General features: G+C 29.7%; 1 long non-coding RNA gene across 1 annotated transcript; it reads left to right on the top strand.

Moving 5' to 3' along the window:
• The first annotated feature begins 4920 nt into the window (after positions 1–4920).
• On the top strand, positions 4921–7204 carry LOC141706375 (uncharacterized). Its single transcript, XR_012568800.1, has 3 exons — positions 4921–5098; positions 6464–6538; positions 6863–7204. It is a non-coding gene; the product is annotated as an uncharacterized LOC141706375 (long non-coding RNA).
• The last annotated feature ends 4879 nt before the right edge of the window (positions 7205–12083 follow it).

The following is a 12083-nucleotide window of genomic DNA, read 5'->3' as shown; positions in this document are numbered from 1 at the left end:
ATTTGATATCAAAATAAATTTATTTGGTTTGACATTTTAAAAGTCAAACATCAGTTTGACTAGTACAACTAACTAGTTTTTAATCCTGAATTGGTGTTTCTATTATTTTAAAAGTATTTTTCAATGATCCAACCGTATGGATTTCAATAGATATACATATTAGTGATATAACCAAAATTTAATATCAAAATAATTTTTATTTGTTTTGGCATTTTAACATTCAAGTATCAGTTTGACTAGTACAACTAACTAGTGTGTGATCCTGAATTGGTGTTTCGATTATTTTAAAAATATTTTTCAACGATCCAATCATATGGATGTCAATAGATATATTTCATATAAAAATAAATTTATTTGGTTTGCCTTTTTTAACAGTCAAACATTAGTTTGACTAGTACAGCTAACTAGTGTTTAATCTTGAATTAGTGTTTCGATTATTTTAAAAATATTTTTCATCGATCCAGCCGTATGGATGTCAATAAATATCTATATTAGTGATATAACAAAAAATTGATATCAAAATGAATTTATTTGGTTTGCCATTTTTAATAGTCAAGCATCGGTTTGAGTAGTAGAGCTTACCAGTGTTTAATCCGGAATTGGTGTTTCGATTATTTTAAAAATATTTTCCAACGATCCAACCTTATGGATGTCAATAGATATATATATAAGTGATATAACCAAAGTTACATATTAAATTAATTTTATTTGGTATGACATTTTTAGAGTCAAGCCTGAGTTTGATTTTTACAACTAACTATTGTTTAATCCTGAATTTGTGTTTCTATTATTTTAAAAATACTTTTCATCGATCCAACCATATGGATGCGAATAGATATATATATTAGTGGTATAACAAAATTTTCATATCAAAATAATTTTATTTGGTTTGCCTTTTTTAACAGTTAAACATCATTTTGACTAGTACAACTAACTAGTGTTTAATCCTGAATTGGTGTTTTGATTATTTTAAAAATATTTTTCAACGATCCAACCTTATGGATGTCAATAGATATATATATTAGTGATATAACCAAATTTACATATCAAAATAATTTTATTTGGTTTATCATTTTAACAGTCAAGCATGAGTTTGACTTTTACAACTAATTATTGTTTAATCGTGAATTTGTGTTTCTATTATTTTAAAAATACTTTTCATCGATCCAACCGTCTGGGTGTCAATATATATATATATATATATAAGTGATATAACCAAAATTTTATATCAAAATAAATTTATTTGGTTTGCTTTTTTAACAGTCAAGCATCAATTTGACTAGTAAACCTATTTAGTGTTTAGTTTTGAATTTGTGTTTCGATTATTTTAAAAATATTTTTTTATGGATCCAGCCGTATGGATGACAATATATATATATATATATATTTATATAATCATATTTAATATTAAATTATTATATCAAAATATTTAATTTTTTTTTGATATTCTTAAAATGTCACCCAAACAAATAAATGTTGGCATTAATGTGGTTGGATCATGAAATAATATTTTTTAAAAAATTTAAATTATAAAAAATTATATGGTAATTTACGACGGAATCCGTCATAAATTATTATCTGCAAAAAAATTGAGAAAAGTCAAATTTACTGTCAAATTTACCTCTTTGATAACTTACGACGAATTTTAATTTTCGTCGTAAATTGGATGTTCCAATATTTTCGGTCACAAATATTTCGTCGTAAATTTAGGTGAAATATTTTTTTATTTAATTTCAAGATAAAATTTTAATAAAAATATTTAACTTATGACGAAATGTTCAAATCGTCGCAACTTCAAATGATTTTTGTTTTCCCGCCAATTTTTTTGTGGAAAAAGTCAAATTTCCCCCCTTCATAACTTACGACGAATTTTAATTTTCGTCGTAAATTTGACGATCCGATTTTTTCCGTCGAAAATATTTAATTGTAAATTTAGATAAAATATTTTTTTATTCAATTTCAATTTAAAATTTAAATAAAAATAATTAACTTACGACGAAATATTTAAATCGTCTTAACTTCAAATAATTTTTATATTTATTTAATCGTGCCATACATAATTTTATTAATAAAATACTGAATTTACGACAGTTTCGGGTTTCGTCGTAAATAATTACGACGTTTTACTTTTTTTCGTCGTAAGTTGGGCGCCCATTTTTTTCCGTCGTAAGTTGGCCGTCGTAATTGGCCTATTTTGTTGTAGTGTTTTAGCACTCCAATGGATTTGGACAGGGAGAAGTGCGCAACAAAGTTTCCCACATTTAACACCGTACAAAATATGTATATTACAACTCACTAAAGCTATATACCTACGTATCTAGTTTTAATTACACTCTTGAATGACGATGCAGAAAAATTTGAGTGCCAAACATTGGAGCATATTTTGTTACCATTCATGAAAAATGAATGTGGTAACTTGTGAAACAATTAAAAACATGTCTACTTAGTAACCAATAATCTGAAAATAAGCCCATAATAGGGATTAGGACGGGTCGAGTTTAGATTAATCGGAAATCAGGTCAAAATGTGTTTTTTAAATCATCTGTTAAAAGTAGGCCGATTCAGTTAAAAATCGGTCAGCTCGGGTCACAAATCAGTTAATAAAAAAATTAAAAGAAAAATTGAAATTGAAAATAATTGTATATTAAATTACATTGACAATCATATGCCCCTAAATCTTAATCTCTAATAACTGAATAAGTCTCTTCGATTAAATTACTCTTATTTTTTTCTAAAAATTTACTCGATTGTTTCACTACAAGAAAAACAGTTTCAGACAACACTAATTATACAACAGTTGACAAAAGAACCGTTGTCCCAAAATGACGTACAACGGTTTTTTTGCCCTCCGATAACCATTGTCTTATCCAAGGTTCATACAACGGTTTTGTGAACCGTTGTAAAAAAAAATCACTAAAAAGTGGAGTTTGCACAACAGCTTTTTAAAACTATTGTCTTGATATGTTTCACACAATGAGATGAGTAACTGTTGTAAAATGTTAGACAACGATTTTTGAAATTTGTTGTTAATCAAACTCTATAACAACGGTTTAAAAAACCATTGTCTTGTAAATGTAAAAAGACAACAGTTTATGAAACTGTTGTCTAAGCGATCCCGAGACAACCGTTAATTTAGAAGTCTTACTGCTCGATGTTTACCTTTCAGACAAGTGTTTATGAAAAGTCCGGTCTTATTATACATCAAACAACGGGTTTTAAATAAGGTTCATAGGACGGTTCTAACAAGACAATAATTGTTGTCTATTTATAGGATAATGTGGCACCATCTGATTGGTGGAAAATACTTCACCCGGATCGTTTGGTTGGAAAAATCTCACCTATTAATTGACTTTACCTAGATCACTTAGTTGGTACAATAAGAGCCCTTGATTTTCTGAAGGTGTCACACAGCGGTTTTTTTAAAAAACTGTTGTGTGATATCGAATTCTTAAATTTTTAAAATTATTTTTCAAAATTATTTTTTAGATGATCCAACCATACATATGTTAAAGTATAAAGATTTTAGTCATGTAAAAAAATTATAAAAAAATATAAACTAATATTGAATGACGTTATAAGGAAAACTCGGTAAAATTACTACTACCCTAAACGAGATTCTTTCCCAAATAACAAAATAATTAATTAAAATTATTTTTTAGATGATCCAACTGTACGAATGTTAAATTATATTAATTTTAGTCATGTGAAAAAATTAAAAAAATAAAAATAAAACTTATCTTGCATGATTTTATAAGGAAAATCCGGTAAAAGTACTATTCTCTATAATTAGATTCATTTCCGATCAACAAAATAGTTTTTTAAAATAATTTTTTGAACTATCCAACCATACGATGTTAAAGTATATAGATTTTAGTCATAAGAAAAAATAATAAAAAAATTTAAACTTATATTGAATGACTTTATAAGGAAATTCCGGTAAAAATTCTATTACCCTCAATGAAATTCTTTCCCGAATAACATTATTATTTTTTAAAATTATTTGTTAGATGATCCAACCGTATGGATGTTAAAGTATATAGATTTTGGTCATATGAAAAAATTATAAAAAAAAATTAAACTTATCTTGCATGACTTTATAAGGAAAATTCGGTAAAATGACTAATATTTACTTGAGACTCGTTTACGATTGTCTGAAAATTAATCAAACAACGGGTTTTTACGACGTAATTCGTCATTTGATTACATATGACAGTTTATTCTGACTTAACCGTTATAGAACGGAAACTCATACAACGTCTTATAAATCATTTGTTCTCAACTATTGTAAAAATATAACAAGTACAACAGTTTTATATTATTTTTATGAAACCATTGTCTATCACAAATTAGTATTTAACACAGTTTAAGACCTATTATTTCAGAACTAATGATCTTCAAATGTTTATATAAATATTTATATATAAGTATTTGAAAATTAAATAAAACATTACATGAAAATAATATTTTTTAGGACAAATATCACTCAAGTTGCAAGAGATGCTACACTACACCACCATAATTGTTAGCGTAGACTAATAATAAACATTTTTTTTAATTTTTAAATAAAATAAAAATTATTTATTTATTTAATTTTAAAAATAATTAATTCTAATAAAATTATTGAATGGAGTACTAAAAAGAGTAAGATACCACCAAATAAATAAATCATTTACATTTATAAGTGCTCAAATATTTAAATAAATTTAAAATAAATAAGTTTTAAAATTAAATAAATATCAAAAAGATAAATTAATTTTTATAAATTTTATAAGAATAATGAAGAAAAAAATTCTATTTCCCAGATTAATTTATTGGTTCTAGTTTGTTTCCCCTTAACATTTCATTTCCCTCTTAACATTTCATTTCTCCTTTTTTTGTTTTGACTCCAGCTTCCTCTTAAAATTCACTCATCCTTCCCCCTTTTATCTCCTTATACACAGAACACAGAGGAACCCACCTCTCTCTTCTACTAGATCTCAATCCACCAGATGTATCTGGGTTAATTTATTCTTTTAGGACTTCTACTGCATCTGGTTTGAGAAATACGGTCCTCAATCACTCGCTGATGTCGCCGTTCCTCACGATATTGTCGATACTAGTAATCCCCTTCTTGATCCCTTAATTATATTTTACAGGGATATGTACTTATATATTTGTGTGTATTTAACATCATGTCTATTTCTTTTAGTGTATTGTTATGTGTTTTTGTGACATTTCGTCAAACACTTGATAGGCTACTAGTAAATTTAGGGTAAATGTTTGTTTAATTTGATAATTTTATTGCATGTATAGTTTGTGACATTGTGGACCGCTTGGTACGAGGAAGACCTCAACCAGTCTTGTTGTGGCTCGGAAGTTTTTTGGTGTGTAGATGCATAATATTGTGTTAGAGTTAAATGCTTTTGATGATCGAGGGATTGATGTTGTAAGGCAGCAGATTCATGACTTTGCTAGCACTCAGAGCTTTTCATTTAGGTGATGTAATCCCATTATTTTAGCACGCAGGTTAACACTAATTTAGATATTTTGAAAGTTGAGATAAAATAAAGTGCATTTTGGATATTTATAAATGAATTGATATTACTTCAGTTTTGTAGCAAGTTGCAAGTACACTCCCTGAGTTAAAGAAATTTCCATTACTAGGTGCCATTGTGAAACCCCTGACTGATTCCCTAGATAATATTTTCCATTAAAAATTCTCAACTTGTTGTGTTTCCAGAAGTTTTTGTTGTGGTTAATCCATTTTGTTTGCATTTTCAACTACTTATACTCAAATTTAGTTAGTTTTCTGTGTGAGACATAAACTAGATTCAATTGGATTTTGTTTCAGTGTTTTTAGTTTTAGTTTATTTATCAGTTTGATATGGGCAAACGTGCTTGATATACTCTTTGCTTATTTTTTGATAAAACACTTGTCAATTATTATTGAAGTATGTGTAAAGGTAGTGCGGGATAGAATTTGTAATGAAGGTGATCTAATTTGGCATATTTATTATTTCAGTTTTATAATTAAATGAAAATCTAATTTGTTCAGCATGATAAATGCTGAACACTTTTCATCTATTATCTATGTGTGTGTATTATGTATAATCAATTTAATTGTCTGTAATAGAGGTGAATGGTGATCCGATTACATGCATTTATAAATTTTAGTTGTACTATTTTATAAATATTTGATATGCTACGCTCGATCAACTTTTGGAATTACAACATGTAATTTTTTATCTCCTGTTAGTCAATAAAAGTTAAAGTGTCCATGTATCATTCTGGCCAAGTTTGTTATGAGTTTGTTAGACTTTAGGAGGTGTATTAATGTAGTCATAGTTGTGCTTATAACTAACTTACATTTTTCATTTCTGCACTTTCTGTAAACACTTCTCTCTATAGTATAAATATAGTCATCTTCTTCATTGCCCTTTTTTTCTTTTTTTTTTTCACTGCAACTAATGACAATTAATCACAGGTTTGACAGGTAACTGGGCGGAAAAGGGAAAAGGGGACTTTAGAAAGTATCATGCTTCATCCATTTATGTACCAGGTAAAAAGCATTATCCTGTGTTATTTAAGGATTTAGATATGAACAATGTTTTGAATAAGACTAGAAACTGTTGGAAGTTGGCATATTAAGTCTTACTAATTTTCTATATTCTCTTCCGAAATTTGTTTTTTGGAGTCACTCTTTTTATCATTTTAATATTAGATTTTCTTCTTTGCAAACAGTTTGAACTGGACGTTTTAAGGATTGGCAGTAAACTAAATTATTAGGCTATATTCTTTTGATGAATTGATTATTAAACTACAAAGCTTCATGTGAGGCTGTCTATGTTATTCTTGGTTAAACACCGATATTTACTTATTATAGATGCCTATCAAGAAGATGTACATGGTGCTTGAAATGGTAGCTCAGAGAGAAGAAGGCGGTGGAGCAGAAGCCGTCTAATCATGGAAACAAAAGATCATCATTTCACATTTCCACAAATGTCTCAAGAATGCTGTCAAATATTAGAAATAGTTTTAAGCTCTTTCATGGCTGCTTAAGAAAATTGTTTTTAGTAAACCCTGCGCATGAAATTGTCAAACCGTTGTGTATAAAATTTGATATTGCATTTTTTAGTTTTCTAAATTGTTGTCCAATATAATTAATACATGTTTTCTTAGTAGCAAAAACTTGTTACAATATCTTTTTGACAATTCTCTGTCTGTGTCAAAAACTTGTAATAATATGTTCCAGCCAACAGTTTAATAAATCTAAAATATTGTTGTAGGAGCATTCACACAATTCTTCTAGACAAAAGAACCATTGTGTTCATTCAGTTCAGACAATGGATTGGATTTTAGAGACTGTTGACTATACTAATCAAAGACAACACATTATTTTACTAAAACCGTTGTGCTAAGAGAGATTAATCATTAATAATCACCTAATAAACACTTGACTAAGTACAAGCCTTACAATAGTCGATTAAACTAAACCATTATTTCATCCAACCTTCGAACAACAGTTTTATATGCACTTGCTGTTGTCTTGGATGAAGACACACAACAGATGAGTATCGTTGTCTGATACGGGTATTAGAAGGTGCCTCAATATACAACGGTATTGAGGGGTATCAGACAACGGTTAATAACCGTTTTGTCAGCCTGTTTTCCTTGTAGTGATTAATTCATTTCACAATACCATGTAGTTAATTTTCTATCACAAATTTATTCTAACTATTAAGTAGTGAGTATTAATTATTTATGTATAACTCATTTATTAAATTTGTATATAAAACACTTAAATATCATATATGAAGTGATGATATGTGGCATTATTTTTGTAAATTTTAGGAAAGTTTATTGAAATTTAAATAGGTAATTTGATTAATTAAATTGCTTCCGATTAATAAATTTGATTAATCGTCGATTATCCGATTAGTCAATGAAAGATACCTCCATCGATAATGCCAATTTCTGAATTTAAAAATGGTGCATGTAACTAACTAAGAAACTGAAACATTTTTGAAAAGCCAATAGCTTGATAATAAGCCCAGAAGGTAAAAAAAGGCACATACTTAGAAACTAAAACTTGAAACTAAGAACATTTTCAATCTGGTGTCAATTATACATAAAATCATACATAATGTCAACAAGGGCAAGCTAATCTTAAGATGAAGCTATTAATGTGCATGTTATCATGGTTCTTATGGAGTTTAATGAGCTCTTGTTCAACTAGCTAAGCTTTCCGCCAAGAATACCATAGTATCACCATACCAATGACTACTCCAAGCTTGACTACTAGGCTCTTTCAACCCTGCAATGTTAATAACATGATTGTAGAATTGAAATTGTTTATTGAGTTCTCAACCTCCGTCGGAACAATGACAATTATAGGATAATCATCCATCAAGCCTCTAGATTTAACTCGAGTTATACCTTCAGGCCATGTTTGTTTCGTAGGATTATAATCCCCGGATAATAATCCGAGGATAACTAATCCCATCAAATTTAGTCTTATTGAATAAATAGTCTTATCCTATATTTGTTTGGAAGGATTAAGTCTAGAATTGGACTATAATCCTTTAAAAAATTATCTTATGTTTTGAGGGATAATTATTGAGATTAGAATATAGTTCTTTAAATTTTCCGATCCTATGTTTGTTTAACATGGTATTAAAATGAGGGATTGTAATAATTCAAAAAAAGATTTGTAAGAGGGGATAAAATAATACCTCCTCCCACCAAATATAGATGGGATTATAGTTGTATGCTTTACTCCAATAAAATAAACAAGGGATATGATAAATTAAAGGATTATAATTCTTTGATAACCCTTCACTAATTTTTTATAAAACAAACATGAAATTGGAAATTTTAAAAGATTACAATCTTATCCCCTACTTAATCCCATGAAACAAACATGGCCTCACTAAAATACAAAAACCAGCCACCATTTTCCAGTATCCTATCTAGTCTATTTTGAATTATGTCATGAGGTCTTTTAGTATTCCAAGTGAACAAAAAATTAATGGTTTTAATGTGCCCTATCTCAGCATTGGTAAAACAATCTCTGAAATTTTGCAAATTTAAGAGTCCAGTGTTCTTTGCCTCCTCTAACCTCATTTAGGTCAACTATACAATTGAATTCCTCCTGATAAACACCAAGGTTCAAAGATTCCCTTACTTAATCTAAAAATGTTCTCTCAAAGATAATTTCATTCATGAGATTTATTGTAAGCATACACAACAGTATCATAAAAGTACATGTCTTTCAACAAAACTAATGTAGCAAGTAACATGTTGTGCTGATTTATAATGCACATTAAAATGCCTAACATATGGATTACAACCGATCCAAATTCTTCCATTATAATGATATTCATTGTTAGAAATTGATGACCATTTTCTACCTATTTATTGAGAAATGTGAGTATGTTTAGCTACTTTAACTTTAGTCTCTATGTAATGCACAAAAGACAACATTTTATTGGAAATAGAATTCATGACCTCTTTTTGGTGGTGGCTCTTGTTCATCACCCTGACATTTCCAAGTTGTTAAATTCATTGAGACTTACTGTGGGCCTTGACAGTTTTTGTTCTTGTGTGAAATTGATATATGACTTTCTTCATGGGCATCAACTGCTATTAACTCAAAATCCACTACTAGTTCTGCACACTTCTCCTTCTTTCTCTTTTATTTGATTTTGACTTCCTTGTTAGTGTTGGGTTTGTTCAGTCTACTAATTAATCCCATGAAAATAGACTATTCAGATTCAAATTAGTTTATAGATTAGTCTACTTTTCAGATTTGTACTATAATTTGATTTAGGCTTAGTTTCTTCTCTTATAATTACTCATGTAATTGTAAAATCATAACACAATAAATTATGAGAGATCAATACTAAATTAGCGTGGCTTGTGGAGTAGGAATTTCCGAACCATGTATATATTTGTCTTGTGTAATTGTCGTTTATTATCTTGTTCTTGTTTATTATCTTTGGATTTTGCTTTCGTTGTTGTGTACTCAACAACTGGTATCAAGAGCCCAGGATTTCAGGAGAGTGAGAGCGATGGCAGGAGACGTGAAGGTAAAGATTGATAAATTTAATGGCAAAGATGATGCAAATTGAAGATTATTTATATAAGAAAAAACTACACGAACCACTGGAAAGGAAAAAACAAGATTCAATGGATAAGAAATCATGGAATCTATTGGATAGGCAGTCTATGGGTGTTGTCAGGTTGACTTTGGCGAAGAATATTGCTTATAATATTATCAAGTAAACGATAACTTGTGGTTTGATCAAGGGTTTTCCAAACATGTATGGGAAGTCGTACGCTTCAAATAAGGTGTATTTAATTCGCTTGTTAGTTTCCACGAGATTGAATGAAGACGATTGTATTATTGATAGCATCGGTGGATATTTAATTCGATGATTACTTGCAGGCCTTATTGTTGGCATCCTCATTACTAGACAATTGGTCAGGTTTTGTCACAGCTATAAATAATTCATCCGGGAGCGGTAAGATAACTTTTGATGGAGTTTGAGATTCGATTCTTGGAGAAGATATACATAGGAGAAATTCAGGAGAATTGTCAGGTTCCTTTTTGAATACTGGGAGTAGCAGATCAAAGTCAAAGAAGAGAGGACAATCCAAAAATCACAAGGATATTATTTGTTGGAATTATCAGAAGAAGGGTCACTTCAGGAATCAATGTACGGCTCTCGTGGCTCCTAAAGGAAAGGGTAAAAAGGATAATTCAACTAACGTAGTTGAAGAAGTGATGAATGACGGTGCTTTGATTTATTATGTTAAATGTTTGGTTTAATCATGAGTTATGGTTTCTGGTGCATCATTCCATGCTACCCCTTACAAGGATTTGATGTTAAATTTCAGAGTTAGAAATTTTGGTAAAGTCCGTCTTTCTAATGATGAGACTTTGGATATTACGGGCATGGGAGATATTAATCTCAGAACCTCTTTGGAAATCAGCTTGATATTGAAAGATGTAAGGTACATTCAAGGACTGAAGAAGATGTTTCTATCTGTGGGTCACTTGGATAAGGAGGGGTATCGAGTTACTTTCGGAGACGGGCACTGGAAGGTTATAACGGGAAATCTAGTTATTTCTCGTGGAGAAAAAAGGGGACTTTGTATATTGTTGAACAATCTAGCTATGAAGCAAATGCAGTTGCTGATGAGATTGAGTCTTTAACTTTGTGGCACCAAAGGCTTGTTCATATGAGTGAAAAAGGTATGGAGTTGTTAACTTTGAAGAGGAAGATTCCAAAGTTGAAGAATTTGGAAGTTGGATTCTATGAGCCATGTGTTCTTGGAAAGCAGATACATGTTACTCTCACAAAATCAGGGAGGACCCCCATAAACTCTTCACCTTCAAAATAGTTTGGTTTTCACCTTCAGTCTTCCACTTCTTGAAAGTAGCAAACAAATATTATATATTCTTAAGAAAAACCCCATATCTTTATAGTAGAATTATCAATAAAAGTGACATGGTAGCGAGATCTGTCGAATGACGCAACTGTTGGTAGACCATATACATCTATATGAACTAGCTCTAAAATGTCCTTGGTTTGCTTTCAATGACTTTCTTTGTAACATTTCAAGCTCATAAGTTTTCAAGATCCCATACAAACTTTTAGTGTTATTCTGCTCAAGTCTCTTCCTTCTCTAATAGTTGTTGTTATTCCCAGTGGACTAACAATGAGATTTACAGAAGGGGGTTGAATGTAAATCTCAAAACTTTTTCAAGTTTTGAGCAGTTTCTAAGGCTAGTGTTTGAGTGATCAAATGTGTGTGAATTGCTTGAAGCTGATGCAGACAGATATATATTCAAGCACAAATGTAATGAGCACAAAGAACTTAATAACTTTTCTGGTGGATTTGTTGTTCCACCAGAGATGTGTTATTTCAGAAAATCTGTGATTCAAAGAATTAAATCACAGCTGCTTCCTAGTACAAACTAGATGATTTTCTCTTTTGATATTTCTAAACAACTCAGGAAAATTCATATCTAATTACTAGCTGCTACTTGGTTTATATATCACCAAGTTTACAAGTGAAGACAAACTGTAAAATACAAT

Source organism: Apium graveolens, chromosome 2, assembly GCF_009905375.1.
Source record: "Apium graveolens cultivar Ventura chromosome 2, ASM990537v1, whole genome shotgun sequence".
In the NCBI taxonomy this organism is placed as follows: domain Eukaryota; kingdom Viridiplantae; phylum Streptophyta; class Magnoliopsida; order Apiales; family Apiaceae; genus Apium; species Apium graveolens.
The sequence above is the reverse complement of the archived record's forward strand: the minus strand, read 5'-3'. Positions and strand labels throughout refer to the sequence as shown.